Source organism: Carassius gibelio, chromosome B5 (assembly GCF_023724105.1).
Source record: "Carassius gibelio isolate Cgi1373 ecotype wild population from Czech Republic chromosome B5, carGib1.2-hapl.c, whole genome shotgun sequence".
NCBI lineage: Eukaryota > Metazoa > Chordata > Actinopteri > Cypriniformes > Cyprinidae > Carassius > Carassius gibelio.
The window spans coordinates 7,042,651-7,061,089 of record NC_068400.1 but is presented as its reverse complement, the minus strand read 5'-3'; the positions used below and the strand labels follow the sequence as shown (position 1 = coordinate 7,061,089).

The following is an 18,439-nucleotide window of genomic DNA, read 5'->3' as shown; positions in this document are numbered from 1 at the left end:
GGGCAAAAATAAAAAAAAATAACAACACTATGACAGTTATGTTTAGAAACACAGTGTTGTTTCAGTAAATGCAATTTATAACCACTAGATGGCAGCGGAAGACCACTAATGGGCTCATTCAGTTAAAATGAACAGTACTGTAGAAAGGATTCATGAATTCATGCCAAAACATTAATAAATTAACTGTTATAACATGTTACATCTTATTGAATCAATGTTTTCCATTTTGTTCATACAGACACATCATTTTTTACAATTTTGCCACATTGTGATTACAGTGAAACCTGAATGACATCTAAACTCTTAAAAACTAGTTTAATCATTTAATTTCAGTGTGTGTGTGTCTGTCTTTTGGATGTATTTAAATGTCATCCATACATCCTGGTTGGCCGAGACCACCCCAGAGGCACAAAGACCTATTAATACAAACAGAAATCCCACAAATTATCAAAACTGTGTAAAGTAATGCATAATTTCATTCTAAACAAGCATGCAACATTTAAGAGAGATAGGGCAAAAAAACCCAACAACAACACTTTAACAGTTATGTTTAAAAACACAGTGTTGTTTGAGTAAATGCAATTTATAACCACTAGATGGCAGCGGAAGACCACTAATGGGCTCTTTCAGCTAGTACTGTTTTTATGAATTCATGCCAAAACATTAATAAATTAACTGTTATAACATTTTGCATCTCATTGAATTGATGTTTTCCATTTTGTTCATACAGATGTATCAGTTTTAACAATTTTGCCACATTATGATTACAGTTTAATCTGAAAATGACATCTAAACTCTAAAAAAAGAGAAGACTTGCAATAAGCTTATTGTCACCTATCACTTTTTATCAAATACCTATATCTGCCACAAAATGTTTGTGCATGTATATGTGTATCTTTGTGTGTCTTTGTGTGTGTGTGTGTGTGTGCATATGCTTATAGAGTATACATATATTAGTCTAATCATTTACTTTCAGTGTGTGTGTCTGTCTGTTAGCCTGTTCTCCATTTTGGATGTGTTTAACTGTCATCCATACATCCAGGTTGGCTCTGACCACCTCAGAGGCCTTAATGTGCTTGAACCCCGGTAAAATGCTGCTTGCAGCTTTAATTATTATTATTATTCTTCCGCCTTAAAACTGAACGTGCAGCCCAAACCGTAAGGCCTAGAGAGCTGAAACTTGGTCAGATCGTAGTAGTCTTGCTCGCTACTCAGATACAAAGAACCGGCCCAATCGGCCTAACGGGGGCGCTACAGCGCAAAAAACAAAAATTTTGGACATTTTTGGCCGTAAAGTGTAAACCGTTAGCCATAGACTCAAAAACATGGCATTGTTGCAATCCTTGGGATAGCCCAAACAAAAGTGCACGGCGCCTTTTTGGGGTCTACGACGCACCGTTTTCTCGCAAAATCGAGCTATATCCGAAACCTACTTTTGCGAACTAGTCCTAGGATTTTCAACCAATCAGAACCAAACCACTTCATAAATATTCCCTGGACACTCAATATCAATAATTATCAAAAAAAAGTTGAAATTTCAATTCTTACGCGAAACAGTATGCCAAAAAGCGTCTATGCTAACGTTAGCCAAATGCTATTTTGACTATAACTCTTGAACGGAAAGAGATATCTTCACCAAAATTGGTACACATATGCATGAGCTCAATCTTTGGTCAAATAAAAAAAAATTGCGCATCTCTGCCACTTGGGGGCGCAATAAGATTTAAAAAACACATAAATGGCTATAACTAGGCAACCGTTGGCTCGATCGACTTGAAAATTGGTATGCAGTGTCTTGGTCTGAAGGGGCACAAGTACCTATGAGGACATTTGCATATCTAAAAAAAACATGGCCGCCATTGGCCAAACAAATTTAAGCACCTATTTGAAAGGGTTAACGGATGTTGATCGGAACGAAACTCGCTGGGTACGTTCGACTCATGAACCTTAAGGTCTGTAAGAATTTTGAAAGAAATCGGCCACTAGTTGGCGCTAACGAGTTTTATGGCTCTGTAATCACGTGGTGTTTCACATATCAACACAATATGCATATCATTTGATAGATCTCCTCGTAATGCACAACTTTGCCTCAAGAACCATTGCTGTCAATCAAATCGTTCAATTGTTATTCACAAATATGTTAAAAACCTACTTTTGCGAACTAGTCCTAGGTTTTTTGTCCGATCGGAACCAAACCACTGCAGTAATATTCTGTGGACTCTCTAGATCAATAATTATTAAAAAAATGTTGAATTTTGTCCTTTGGTTAGCTGTAAGGGGGTAATATAGAAAAATGGGTGTGGCCAAACATACCCCAAAGCCTATAAAACCTAAACGAAAACTCAAAACTTTATGAAACTCACTGAAATCATGTATCAGGTGACTCTTAACAAGCATGCAAAGTTTCATGGAGATCAGACCATAGGTGGCGCTATAACAGTAGAAAAGGTCTCAAAACACAAGATTTATATGGTAAATGGCCTCAAATTGTTTGAAAATGTTCATATATTCACTCAAAAACACTAAATCTTCATATCATATGATAAATCTCCTCATTCTGAACAACTTTGCCTCTGGGACCAATGTTGTCAATAAAGCTGTTAATTAAATATTCAAGATTATTTAAAAAAGTTACTTTGGCATACTTGTGATACGGTTTAAGATGAAAATCAATAAAACCACTGAAGTACAATTCTCTAGACTCTGAAGGTCAATAATTATCAAAAACATGTTGAACAATTGCATTTGGGCAACTATAAACCAGTCATTTCATAATATGTTCTTTTCATAGTGCACACAAAGGCCTATTAATACAATCAGAAAGCCCACAAATAATCAAAACTGTGTAAAATAATGCATAATTTCATTCTAAACAAGCATGCAAAATTTAAGAGAGATTGGGCATAAAAAAAAATAACACTATAACAGTTATGTTTAAAAACACAGTGTTCTTGGAGTAAATGCAATTTATAACCACTAGATGGCAGCGGAAGACCACTAATGGGCTCATTCAGTAAAGTTGAACAGTACTGTTGAAAGGATTCATGAATTCATGCCAAAACATTAAAAAATGAACTGTTATAACATTTTAAATCTCATTGAGTCAATGTTTTCCATTTTGTTCATACAGATATATCAGTTTTTAAAATTTTGCCACATTATTATGATTACAGTTTAACCTGAAAATGACATCTAAACTCTTAAAAAGAGAAGACTTGCAATAAGTTTATTATCACCTATCACTTATTTCAAATACCTATATCTGCAACAAAATGTTTGTGCATGTATATGTGTGTCTTTGTGTGTGTGTGTGTGTGTGTGCATATGCTTATAGAGTATTAATATATTAGTCTAATCATTTACTTTCAGTGTGTGTGTCTGTCTGTTAGCCTGTTCTCCATTTTGGATGTGTTTAACTGTCATCCATGCATCCAGGATGGCTCTGACCACCTCAGAGGCCTTAATGTGCTTGAACCCCGGTAAAATGCTGCTTGCAGCTTTAATTAGGGGCCAAGCACCGAAGGTGCGTAGGACCCTCTTGTTTTTGTTGGCGTTCTTATTATTATTATTATTAGGGGCCAAGCACCGAAGGTGCGAAGGCACCTATTGTGTTCGTTGGCGTTATTATTATTATTATTATTATTCTTCTTCTTCCACCCCAAGTCTATGGTAGCCCATAGAACCGATTGCGGGAAAGTTGTATAATTTGGCACACTAATAGAGGACTGTCTGAACATTAACCGTAGCAAATTTGAAGTCTCTAACTCAAACTCTCTAGCGCCACCAATTGTCTAAACTTTCAAAAACTTGATGCTAATAACTCTTGAACCGTAAGCCACAAAATGAAAATTCTTTTTTCCTGTGATTCCTTGGCTCATGCCGAGTCGAATGGACACCGAAATTCAAAAATCGCAAGGCTTAGTTTTTTCGCTATCGTCAATTGTTCGTAAAACCTACTTTTTCTAACTCGTCCTAGGCCGTTGCACCGATTGTCACGAAAATTGAATCAGATAATCTTCAGACCATGCTGGCAAAAAGTTATGGAATTCAAGTTGATTTCTCAAACCGTTTCCGAATAGCTCATGAACGAATTCTTCGAAAAGCACGCAAACGTGAACGTGAGGCTATATCTCCGCAACGGTTATGCCTATTGAGACCAATCTTGGTGGGTCTTATAACAACCATTCCCTGGGACTACCTGCAGTGTTTCGGCGCTGTGCCCCCTAGTGGTCAGGAGATATGAAAAATGCATGTTTTTGCTCATAACTTCTGAACGGTTTTGCCAAAAATCACAAAAGTGGTGTCTTTAGATTCAGTGCATCATTCCGAGTCGAATGATACCGAATTTTCCCAATTCGGCCATTTTGGGCGTCGGCCATTTTGAATTTAGTTGTAAATTGCTGTATCTTAAGAATGAAGTTCCGTATCGTTTCGCAAATAATTACAAAAATGTCCGGCTCCATGCCCTGAATGTACACAAAAAAATTGGGGGCAGCGCCACCTTGTGGTCAATAGTTATAACGATTTTTTCGAAAAATGCTAATAACTTTTGCATACATTAGCCTATTGTAACAAAGCTGATGTTGATAGATTCCTTGGGTCATGCCGAGAACACCGATACCCCATTGGTCAATTTTGGCAAAATTTCCTGTCCGCCATTTTGATTCATGTTGAAAACCTACTTTTTCGAACTCCTCCTAGACCGTTGCTCAGATTTTCACCAAATTTGATTTGGATCATCTTCAGACCATGCTGGCAAAAAGTTATGGAATTTGTGTCGATACACGTAACCGTTTTCAATTAGCGTACCAACGAATTTGCTGGAAAGATGCCAAACTGCATCTGAGGCTGTATCTCTGCAAAGGTTGGAGATATTTACACAAAACTTAATATGTGACATTGTCACATCACATTGACCACGCCACATCATTTTGGTCACAGCGCCACCTATTGGTCAAGAGTAATAAACCAATCAATAACCGCTAATTATTACATTTCCAATAATGCTAATAACTTTTGATTGCATTAGCCTATTATCATGAAACATGTCTCAAAATGTTCCTTGGGACATGCCGACAACATGCATACCAATTATGTCATATTAAGCAAAACTTCCTGTCCGCCATTTTGATTCATGTTGAAAACCTTTTTTTTTAAACTCATCCTCAACCGTTTGTCCGATTTTCACCAAAATTGAATCAGATCATCTTCAGACCGTGCTGACAAAAAGTTATGGATTTCGTGTCAATAGACGAAACCGTTTTTGTACAGCGCTGCTTCAGATGTCAGGCATCTTCACAAAATGAGTCTGAGGCTATATCTCTGCAAAGCTTTGTTGTAATTAAGCCAAACTTGTGTGTGCCATTGTCTAACATGGAGAATAGGCTCACAGACACTCACACACAGAAATGAAATGGTTCAACTATTATATGAATAATCAATAAGCATGATTACACACACACACACACACACACAGAGAGAGAAGTACATGCCCACACATTTTGTTGTATGTAGATATTTGAAATAAATTATAGGTGACACACAACTCACAGAAAGACTTCTTTTCTTACATTTCTATGTCAGGTTTCATTGCATTCATATTCTGACATAATAGTAAACATTTGATATACATGTATGAATAAATTGTTGAACTTTCACTCAATGTGATCTTAAATGCTTGAACAGTAATATTAAATAATAGTAATATATATTTTTCTAGATGAATCAATCATCGAGACAATGAACTGTAATGTTTTAGTCTTTAGTGAGCCCATTAGTGGTCTTCCAGTGACATCTAGTGGTCGTAAATGCAATTTATCATACAACACTGTCTCTTTAACCTTTATAACTGTTATATGTTGTCTTAATTTCATTCCAAAGAAGCATACGCAATTTATGTATAATTTCACAGTCTAGATAATAGTACTGCACTGATTTTAAATAACCTAGATATGGCTGACAGTAAAAGAATAGAACAGAATTACAGACACACACAAACATGAAATGTTTAATATACTATATTAATACTCAATAAGCATGCTTAAACCCACACACAGATGCACACATTTTGTTATATATATATAGATAATTAAAATAAATGATGGGTGATAAAACCTATTGCAAGTCTTCTGTTTTTATGGGCTTCTATGTCATTTTTCAGGTTTCATTGCAATCATAATCTGGCATAATTATAAACATTAGATATATCTGTATGAATAAATTGGTAAACTTTGACTCAATGTGATCTGAAATGCTTGAACAGTAATATTAAATAATAGTAATATACATTTTTTATAGACGAATCCCTCAACAAGCCCATAAACTGTAATGTTTTAGTCTTTAGTGAGCTCATTAGTGGTCTTCCGGTGACATCTAGTGGTTATAATTGCAATTTTTTATTCAACACTGGGTTTTGAAGCTTTATAAATATTACAGTGTTCTTTTTTACCTAATCTCTGTTAAATTTTGCATGATTGTTTAGAAAAAATACAGATCTAATGCATGTGTGATTATATTACCCCTTTTTTTTTGCAGTTTAATGCCATTCACAACAGAAATCTTTTGTTTTTTAGGCCATTTTAACTGTTATAGCACCAGCTATTTTCTGATCTTAATGAAACTTTGCATGCTTGGTGGGTCATCTTTCACATGTTATAACCAAGTTTCATAAAGTTTTGAGTTTTTGTTTCAGTTTTATAGGCTTTAGGTTACATGTGGCCACGGCCCTTTCCTAAATGACCTCTTATAGCTAACCAAAGGACAAAATGCAACATATTTTTGAAAATTATTGATCTAGAGAGTCCAGAGAATATTATTGCAGTGGTTTGATCAAGACTGAACAAAAAACCAGGTGACCCAAAACATTCAAATTCGTGGACCAATTTTACGAAAAAGGCTATAACTCGGGAACAAAATGAGATATCTTCACCAAACTCAGAACTCATATGCATGAACAAAAACTTTAGTCAAATTATTATTTTTTTTCCATATCTGCCACTTGGTGGCGCTACAGGATGAAAAAAAATCAAATGGCTATAACTAAGCAACCGTTGATCCAATCAACTTGAAAATTGATATGGCCCAATGTGGCACAAGTGCTCTATGAGGAATTTCACTTATCTTAAAAAACATGGCCGCCATTGGCCAAACAACTTTAAGCACCTATTTGACAAGGTTAATGGAAGTCGATCGGAACGAAACTCGGTGGGCATGTTCGACTCATTGCCCTAAAGGTCTGTAAGTATTTTGAAAGAAATTGCCCACAACATTGTCACCTCCCACAGAACACAACAAAGCGATTTGATTACAGCGCCACCTATTTTCCAAAAATGATAATGCATCATTTTACTGGAGTTTTACTGGCTGTTTCAATTACACTCTTCCAATAATTGCTTTTCTTACTCGTTGCATTTGGTCTGATGCTCCATGCCATGCTTAGCTCCTCGCTGTGGAACTTTTATTAACGATTTTCAGCCATTTCAATTACAATCATGCAATTATTAATTTCATTATTCATTGTTGCATTTGGTCTGATGCTACATATGCTTAGCTCCTGATGTTGCCGCTGGAATGCTTGGCCCCGTGATTGCTGCTTGCAGCTATATTTATTATTATTATTCTTCCGACTGGGCGTCTATGGCAGCCCATAGAACCGAATGCGGGAAAGTTGTAATGGTTTGACATTCTGATAGAGGACAGTGCCAACATTAAGTACACCAATTTTGGTGTGTCTAAGTCAATCCTTCTAGCGCCACCAACTGTCCAAAATTTCACTTTAATTTTGTTAATAACTTTTTAACCCTAAGGCCAATCAACGAAATTCTTTTTTCCTCTGATTTCTGAGCTCATGCCGATTCGATTGCACCCTACGAAGTCATTTCTGTCATAGAAATATGACCGCCATTTTGAATTTCTTTAAAAACCTACTTTTTCGAACTCGTCCTAGACGGTTTGTCCGATTCACACGAAAATTAAACCATATCATCCTCAGGCAGTGCTGACCAAAAGTTATGCAAATCAAATTGATTCGTCAAACCGTTTTCGATAAACGCTCTAACAAATTTTATGTAGTGCTTACAAAAACAGTCGTAAGGCTGTATCTCGGCAACGACTTATCCTATTCAGACCAAACTTGGTACATGTCATAACAAGCATGACCTGAGGCAACATGCTGTGATTGGGCGCAGCGCCACCTACTGATCCGGAGATATGAAAAACTGCTATTTTTGCTTATAACTTCTGAACAGTTTGTCCAAAAATCATAACATTGGTCTTGTTAGATTCAGGGCAACATGCCGAGTCGACTGATATCCAATTTGACCATTTCGGCCATTTTGACTGTCGGCCATTTTGAATTTTGTGCTAAAATGCTGTATTTTCTGAACACATCAACGGATTGTTACGAAACATGGTATGGGTCATCAGCACAATGTCCTGAAGGAGTATGAGAAGTTTCGAAACAGCGCCACCTAGTGGTGATCTTCTATTTTTAAATGCTTATAACTTTGGGTGTGGTCGACGTATTTTCACCAGACTCATCAAATTGGACTCCTGAAACCTTACAGAGTCCTACAATACCAAACATGCTAGGTTTTGCCTTACGGTTTGTGTAGCGTTGTGATTTAGCGCTTAAAAAACATTTGGCTATATCTTCGAAACCGCTTGTCTGATCGAGACGAAACCACCGTCAGAAGTTCGGAAACATAGGTCGATAGCTATACGCCAATGCCCAAATGCAAAAATATTGATAGTAAGGGGTAGTAATATTCAATCAAAGTCAAGAGTCAGTCAATTTTTACGTGTTTTTTCATGTAAATGTCTATAACTCTGAAGTGAATTGAGATATTTTCACCAAAATTGACACGCATATGTATGGGCTCACTCTGATGACACATAAAAGAAATGGTGGGACTGAGCCTCTTGGTGGCGCTATAATAGAACAAAACATGAAATTCCCATTGACTTCAATACAGTTTTGTGAAATAAAAGGCTATACTAAACAAATGCATTGGTGTTATATTCCACAACTCAGAATGTGCCAACAACATCATCCCCTGAAGGTACTCAAAATATTTTGAAACAGAGCCACCTAGTGGTCAAAAGTTATAACTCAATTTACATAAAGGCTAATAACTTTTGAAAAGATCTGGCTATTGACATGACGCTGATCTTAATAGATTCCTTGGGTCAAGCCGAGAACATAGATATCAAGTTTTCCTTATTTGGCTGAACTTCCTGTCCGCCACTTTGATTAATGTTGAAAACCTACTTTTTCGAACTCCTCCTAGACCGTTAATCAGATTTTCACCAAATTGGACGTGGATCATCTTCAGACCATGCTGGCAAAATGTTATGGATTTCATGTCGATATACGAAACGGTTCTCATTTAGCGCATCAACGAATTTGCTGGAATGATGCCAACATTCATTTGAGGCTGTATCTCTGCAAAGCTTTGACATATTTGCACCAAACTTTGTATGTGTCATCGTCACCTCACACTGACCATTCCAAACTAATTTGGTAACAGCGCCACCTATTGGTTACATGTGATAAGCCAATAAATCCTATTACTAGTTGTTGTGTTCATTGTTTTTAAGCCATTTTGCCTAAAATAATCTTAAAACTGTCTTAATTACTCATTCCTGCCATTCGTCTGAAGCTTGCTTCTGTAGTGCTTGGCCCCGTTATTGCTGCTTGCAGCTATATTTATTATTATTATTCTTCCTCTTCTTCCACCCCAAGTCTATGGTAGCCCATAGAACCGATTGCGGGAAAGTTGTATAATTTGGCACACTAATAGAGGACTGTCTGAACATTAACCGTAGCAAATTTGAAGTCTCTAACTCAAACTCTCTAGCGCCACCAATTGTCTAAACTTTCAAAAACTTGATGCTAATAACTCTTGAACCGTAAGCCACAAAATGAAAATTCTTTTTTCCTGTGATTCCTTGGCTCATGCCGAGTCGAATGGACACCGAAATTCAAAAATCGCAAGGCTTAGTTTTTTCGCTATCGTCAATTGTTCGTAAAACCTACTTTTTCGAACTCGTCCTAGGCCGTTGCACCGATTGTCACGAAAATTGAATCAGATAATCTTCAGACCATGCTGGCAAAAAGTTATGGAATTCAAGTTGATTTCTCAAACCGTTTCCGAATAGCTCATGAACGAATTCTTCGAAAAGCACGCAAACGTGAACGTGAGGCTATATCTCCGCAACGGTTTGGCCTATTGAGACCAATCTTGGTGGGTCTTATAACAACCATTCCCTGGGACTACCTGCAGTGTTTCGGCGCTGTGCCCCCTAGTGGTCAGGAGATATGAAAAATGCATGTTTTTGCTCATAACTTCTGAACGGTTTTGCCAAAAATCACAAAAGTGGTGTCTTTAGATTCAGTGCATCATTCCGAGTCGAATGATACCGAATTTTCCCAATTCGGTCATTTTGGGCGTCGGCCATTTTGAATTTAGTTGTAAATTGCTGTATCTTAAGAATGAAGTTCCGTATCGTTTCGCAAATAATTACAAAAATGTCCGGCTCCATGCCCTGAATGTACACAAAAAAATTGGGGGCAGCGCCACCTTGTGGTCAATAGTTATAGCGATTTTTCGAAAAATGCTAATAACTTTTGCATACATTAGCCTATTGTAACAAAACTGATGTTGATAGATTCCTTGGGTCATGCCGAGAACACCGATACCCCATTTGTCAATTTTGGCAAAATTTCCTGTCCGCCATTTTGATTCATGTTGAAAACCTACTTTTTCGAACTCCTCCTAGACCGTTGCTCAGATTTTCACCAAATTTGATTTGGATCATCTTCAGACCATGCTGGCAAAAAGTTATGGAATTTGTGTCGATACACGTAACCGTTTTCAATTAGCGTACCAACGAATTTGCTGGAAAGATGCCAAACTGCATCTGAGGCTGTATCTCTGCAAAGGTTGGAGATATTTACACAAAACTTAATATGTGACATTGTCACATCACATTGACCACGCCACATCATTTTGGTCACAGCGCCACCTATTGGTCAAGAGTAATAAACCAATCAATAACCGCTAATTATTACATTTCCAATAATGCTAATAACTTTTGATTGCATTAGCCTATTATCATGAAACATGTCTCAAAATGTTCCTTGGGACATGCTGACAACATACATACCAATTATGTCATATTAAGCAAAACTTCCTGTCCGCCATTTTGATTCATGTTGAAAACCTTTTTTTTTAAACTCATCTTCAACCGTTTGTCTGATTTTCACCAAAATTGAATCAGATCATCTTCAGACCGTGCTGACAAAAAGTTATGGATTTCGTGTCAATAGACGAAACCGTTTTTGTACAGCGCTGCTTCAGATGTCAGGCATCTTCACAAAATGAGTCTGAGGCTATATCTCTGCAAAGCCCATTAGTGGTCTTCCAGTGACATCTAGTGGTCGTAAATGCAATTTATCATACAACACTGTCTCTTTAACCTTTATAACTGTTATATGTTGTCTTAATTTCATTCCAAAGAAGCATACGCAATTTATGTATAATTTCACAGTCTAGATAATAGTACTGCACTGATTTTAAATAACCTAGATATGGCTGACAGTAAAAGAATAGAACAGAATTACAGACACACACAAACATGAAATGTTTAAACTACTATATTAATACTCAATAAGCATGCTTAAACCCACACACAGATGCACACATTTTGTTATATATATAGATAATTAAAATAAATGATGGGTGATAAAACCTATTGCAAGTCTTCTGTTTTTAAGGGCTTCTATGTCATTTTTCAGGTTTCATTGCAATCATAATCTGGCATAATTATAAACATTAGATATATCTGTATGAATAAATTGGTAAACTTTGACTCAATGTGATCTGAAATGCTTGAACAGTAATATTAAATAATAGTAATATACATTTTTTCTACATGAATCCCTCAACAAGCCCATAAACTGTAATGTTATAGTCTTTAGTGAGCTCATTAGTGGTCTTCCGGTGACATCTAGTGGTTATAATTGCAATTTTTTATTCAACACTGGGTTTTGAAGCTTTATAAATATTACAGTGTTCTTTTTTACCTAATCTCTGTTAAATTTTGCATGATTGTTTAGAAAAAATACAGATCTAATGCATGTGTGATTATATTACCCCTTTTTTTTGCAGTTTAATGCCATTCACAACAGAAATCTTTTGTTTTTTAGGCCATTTTAACTGTTATAGCACCAGCTATTTTCTGATCTTAATGAAACTTTGCATGCTTGGTGGGTCATCTTTCACATGTTATAACCAAGTTTCATAAAGTTTTGAGTTTTTGTTTCAGTTTTATAGGCTTTAGGTTACATGTGGCCACGGCCCTTTCCTAAATGACCTCTTATAGCTAACCAAAGGACAAAATGCAACATATTTTTGAAAATTATTGATCTAGAGAGTCCACAGAATATTATTGCAGTGGTTTGATCAAGACTGAACAAAAAACCAGGTGACCCAAAACATTCAAATTCGTGGACCAATTTTACGAAAAGGCTATAACTCGGGAACAAAATGAGATATCTTCACCAAACTCAGAACTCATATGCATGAACAAAAACTTTAGTCAAATTATTATTTTTTTTTCCATATCTGCCACTTGGTGGCGCTACAGGATGAAAAAAAATCAAATGGCTATAACTAAGCAACCGTTGATCCAATCAACTTGAAAATTGATATGGCCCAATGTGGCACAAGTGCTCTATGAGGAATTTCACTTATCTTAAAAAACATGGCCGCCATTGGCCAAACAACTTTAAGCACCTATTTGACAAGGTTAATGGAAGTCGATCGGAACGAAACTCGGTGGGCATGTTCGACTCATTGCCCTAAAGGTCTGTAAGTATTTTGAAAGAAATTGCCCACAACATTGTCACCTCCCACAGAACACAACAAAGCGATTTGATTACAGTGCCACCTATTTTCCAAAAATGATAATGCATCATTTTACTGGAGTTTTACTGGCTGTTTCAATTACACTCTTCCAATAATTGCTTTTCTTACTCGTTGCATTTGGTCTGATGCTCCATGCCATGCTTAGCTCCTCGCTGTGGAACTTTTATTAACGATTTTCAGCCATTTCAATTACAATCATGCAATTATTAATTTCATTATTCATTGTTGCATTTGGTCTGATGCTACATATGCTTAGCTCCTGATGTTGCCGCTGGAATGCTTGGCCCCGTGATTGCTGCTTGCAGCTATATTTAGGGGCCAAGCACCGAAGGTGCGAAGGCACCTATTGTGTTCGTTGGCGTTATTATTAGGGGCCAAGCACCGAAGGTGCGTAGGCACCTATTGTTTTCGTTGGCGTTATTATTCTTCTTCTTCTTCTTCTTCTTCTTCCGCCGCAAGTCTATGGCAGCCCATAGAACCGTTTGCGGGAAAGTTGTATAATTTGGCACACTGATAGAGGACAGTCCCAACATTAACTATAGCAAATTTGAAGCCTCTAACTCCTACTCTCTAGCGCCACCACTTGTCCAAACTTTCAATGTTTGTATGCTAATAACTTTTGAACCGTAAGCCAGAAAATGGAAATTCTTTTTTCCTCTGAATCCTTGGCTCAGGCCAAGTCGAATGAACCCTAAAATTCAAAAATCGCAAGGTTTAGTTTTTTCGCTATTTTCAATTATTCGAAAAACCTACTTTTTCGAACTCGTCCTAGACGGTTAGTCCGATTTCCACGAAAATTGGCTCAGATCATCTTCAGACCATGCTGGCAAAAAGTTATGGAATTCAAGTTGATTCGTCCAACTGTTGTCGAATGACATGTAAACAAATTTGACGAAAAGCACGCAAACATGCACGTGAGGCTATATCCCGGCAACGGTTTGTCATATTGAGACCAAACTTGGCGTGTGTTATAACAAGCATGAACTGAGACTACCTGCTGTGTTTCGACACAGCGCCACCTAGTGGTCAGGAGATATGAAAAATGCATATTTTGGCTTATAACTACTGAATGGTTTGGCCAAAAATCACACAACTGGTCTCTTTAGATTCAGTGAGTCATGTCGAGTCGAATGATATCCAATTTTCCTGTGTCGGCCATTTTAGGCGTCAGCCATTTTGAATTATGTTTCAAAATGCTGTATTTTTTGAACGCAGCATCGTATCGTTTCGCAAATAATTACAAAAATATTCGGCTCCATGCCCTGAAGGTACTCAAAAAGTTTGGTGGCAGCGCCACCTTGTGGCCAATAGTTATAATGAAATATCACATAAACGCTAATAACTTTTGAATAAATTAGTCTATTAAAATTAAAATGGTCTCGCTATATTCTGTGGGTCATGCCGAGAGTATTGATACCAATAATGTGAAAATTGGCCTTACTTCCTGTCCGCCATTTTGCTTAATGTTGAAAACCTACTTTTTCGAACTCCTCCTAGACCGTTAGCCCAATTTTCACCAAATTTGACGTGAATCATCTTCAGACCATGCTGGCAAAAAGTTATGGATTTTGTGTCGATATACGTAACGGTTCTCATTTAGCGCATCAACGAATTTGCTGGAAGGGTGCCAAAATGCATTTGAGGCTGTATCTCTGCAACACTTTGACATATTTGCACCAAACTTTGTATGTGTCATCGCCACCTCACACTGACCATGCCACATAAATTTGGTAACAGCGCCACCTATTGGTCAAGAGTAATAAACCATTCATTAACCATGAGTAATTACACTTTTTAAAATGCTAATAACTTTTTAGTCCATTAGCCTATTGCAAAGAAACTGGGCTCAAAATATTCCCTGGCTTATGCCGATAACATAGATACCAAATATGCCAGTGTTTACTGAAGTTCCGGTCCACCATTTTGATTTATGTGGAAAACCTACTTTTTCGAACTCCTCATGAACCGTATGTCCAATTTTCACCAAATTCGAATCAGATGATCTTCAGACTATGTTGACACAAAGTTATGGATTTTGTGTCGATAGACAAAACCGTTTTCGCATACCAAAGCGACGAAGTTGAAACACAATGACAAAATGACACTTGAGGCTGCATCTCTGGAATGCTGTGGCATATTAACACCAAACTTTGTGTGTGTCATTGAAAAGTCAAACAGAGTACACCAAATTGATTTCATAACAGTGCCACCTATTGGTCAAACTTTATAAGCCAAGTAATCATGCTACTAGAGGTGGTATTATGATTTTTTTTTTGCCATTTCAATTACAATAATTCCAAAATTACTGTTATTGCTCATTAATGTATTTGGTGTGAGGCTTCATGCCATGCTTAGCTCCTACATTTGCCGTTGGAGTGCTTGGCCCCGTAATTGCTGCTTGCAGCTATATTTAGGGGCCAAGCACCGAAGGTGCGTAGGCACCTATTGTAATCGTTGGCGTTATTATTCTTCTTCTTCTTCTTCTTCTTCTTCCGCCGCAAGTCTATGGCAGCCCATAGAACCGATTGCGGGAAAGTTGTATAATTTGGCACACTGATAGAGGACAATCCCAACATTAACTATAGCAAATTTGAAGTCTCTATCTCCTACTCTCTAGCGCCACCACTTGTCCAAACTTTCAATGTTTGTATGCTAATAACTTTTGAACCGTAAGCCAGAAAATGGAAATTCTTTTTTCCTCTGAATCCTTGGCTCATGCCAAGTCGAATGAACCCCAAAATTCAAAAATCGCAAGGTTTAGTTTTTTCGCTATTTTCAATTATTCGAAAAACCTACTTTTTCGAACTCGTCCTAGACGGTTAGTCCGATTGCCACGAAAATTGGCTCAGATCATCTTCAGACCATGCTGGCAAAAAGTTATGGAATTCAAGTTGATTCGTCCAACTGTTGTCGAATGACACGTAAACAAATTTGACGAAAAGCACGCAAACATGCACGTGAGGCTATATCCCGGCAACGGTTTGTCATATTGAGACCAAACTTGGCGTGTGTTATAACAAGCATGAACTGAGACTACCTGCAGTGTTTCGACACAGCGCCACCTAGTGGTCAGGAGATATGAAAAATGCATATTTTGGCTTATAACTACTGAATGGTTTGGCCAAAAATCACACAACTGGTCTCTTTAGATTCAGTGAGTCATGTCGAGTCAAATGATATCCAATTTTCCTGTGTCGGCCATTTTAGGCGTCGGCCATTTTGAATTATGATTTAAAATGCTGTATTTTTTGAACGCAGCATCGTATCGTTTCGCAAATAATTACAAAAATATTCGGCTCCATGCCCTGAAGGTACTCAAAAAGTTTGGTGGCAGCGCCACCTTGTGGCCAATAGTTATAATGAAATATCACATAAATGCTAATAACTTTTGAATAAATTAGTCTATTAAAATTAAAATGGTCTCGCTATATTCTGTGGGTCATGCCGAGAGTATTGATACCAATAATGTGAAAATTGGCCTTACTTCCTGTCCGCCATTTTGCTTAATGTTGAAAACCTACTTTTTCGAACTCCTCCTAGACCGTTAGCCCAATTTTCACCAAATTTGACGTGCATCATCTTCAGACCATGCTGGCAAAAAGTTATGGATTTTGTGTCGATATACGTAACGGTTCTCATTTAGCGCATCAACGAATTTGCTGGAAGGGTGCCAAAATGCATTTGAGGCTGTATCTCTGCAACACTTTGACATATTTGCACCAAACTTTGTATGTGTCATCGCCACCTCACACTGACCATGCCACATAAATTTGGTAACAGCGCCACCTATTGGTCAAGAGTAATAAACCATTCATTAACCATGAGTAATTACACTTTTTAAAATGCTAATAACTTTTTAATGCATTAGCCTATTTGAAGGAAACTGGGCTCAAAATATTCCCTGGCTTATGCCGATAACATAGATACCAAATATACCACGGTAAGCTGAACTTCCGGTCCGCCATTTTGATTTATGTTGAAAACATACTTTTTCGAACTCCTGATCAACCGTATGTCCGATTTTCACCAAATTCGAATCAAATGATCTTCAGGCTATACTGATTCAAAGTTATGGATTTTGAGTCGATAGACAAAACCGTTTTCGCATACCACATCGACGAATGTGAGGCACAATGAGAAAATGACACTTGAGGCTGTATCCCTGGAATGCTTTGGCATATTGACACCAAACTTTGTGTGTGTCATTGAAAAGACACACAGAGTACACCAAATTGATTTTATAACAGTGTCACCTATTGGTCAAGCTTGATAAACCAAGTAATCATGCTACTAGAGGTGGTATTGGTGTTTTTTTTTTTTTTGCCATTTCAAATACAATAATTCCAAAATTGCTGTTATTGCTCATTAATGTATTTGGTGTGATGCTTTATGCGATGCTTAGCTACTACATTTGCCGTTGGAGTGCTTGGCCCCGTAATTGCTGCTTGCAGCTATATTTAGGGGCCAAGCACCGAAGGTGCGTAGGCACCTATTGTAATCGTTGGCGTTATTATTATTCTTCTTCTTCTTCTTCTTCTTCTTCTTCCGCCGCAAGTCTATGGCAGCCCATAGAACCGATTGCGGGAAAGTTGTATAATTTGGCACACTGATAGAGGACAGTCCCAACATTAACTATAGCAAATTTGAAGTCTCTATCTCCTACTCTCTAGCGCCACCACTTGTCCAAACTTTCAATGTTTGTATGCTAATAACTTTTGAACCGTAAGCCAGAAAATGGAAATTCTTTTTTCCTCTGAATCCTTGGCTCATGCCAAGTCGAATGAACCCCAAAATTCAAAAATCGCAAGGTTTAGTTTTTTCGCTATTTTCAATTATTCGAAAAACCTACTTTTTCGAACTCGTCCTAGACGGTTAGTCCGATTGCCACGAAAATTGGCTCAGATCATCTTCAGACCATGCTGGCAAAAAGTTATGGAATTCAAGTTGATTCGTCCAACTGTTGTCGAATGACACGTAAACAAATTTGACGAAAAGCACGCAAACATGCACGTGAGGCTATATCCCGGCAACGGTTTGTCATATTGAGACCAAACTTGGCGTGTGTTATAACAAGCATGAACTGAGACTACCTGCAGTGTTTCGACACAGCGCCACCTAGTGGTCAGGAGATATGAAAAATGCATATTTTGGCTTATAACTACTGAATGGTTTGGCCAAAAATCACACAACTGGTCTCTTTAGATTCAGTGAGTCATGTCGAGTCAAATGATATCCAATTTTCCTGTGTCGGCCATTTTAGGCGTCGGCCATTTTGAATTATGATTTAAAATGCTGTATTTTTTTAACGCAGCATCGTATCGTTTCGCAAATAATTACAAAAATATTCGGCTCCATGCCCTGAAGGTACTCAAAAAGTTTGGTGGCAGCGCCACCTTGTGGCCAATAGTTATAATGAAATATCACATAAATGCTAATAACTTTTGAATAAATTAGTCTATTTAAATTAAAATGGTCTCGCTATATTCTGTGGGTCATGCCGAGAGTATTGA

At 37.4% G+C, this 18,439-nt stretch overlaps 1 long non-coding RNA gene across 2 annotated transcripts in view; it reads left to right on the top strand.

Annotated features, from left to right (window-relative positions):
- Positions 1 to 11,980: 11,980 nt before the first annotated feature.
- Positions 11,981 to 18,439, top strand: part of LOC127957884 (uncharacterized) — a 79,204-nt gene continuing 72,745 nt past the window's right edge. For both annotated transcript variants that reach the window (XR_008153887.1, XR_008153888.1), the window contains exon 1: positions 11,981 to 12,486. This is a non-coding gene — a long non-coding RNA (uncharacterized LOC127957884). The remainder of the gene's footprint in view (positions 12,487 to 18,439) is intronic.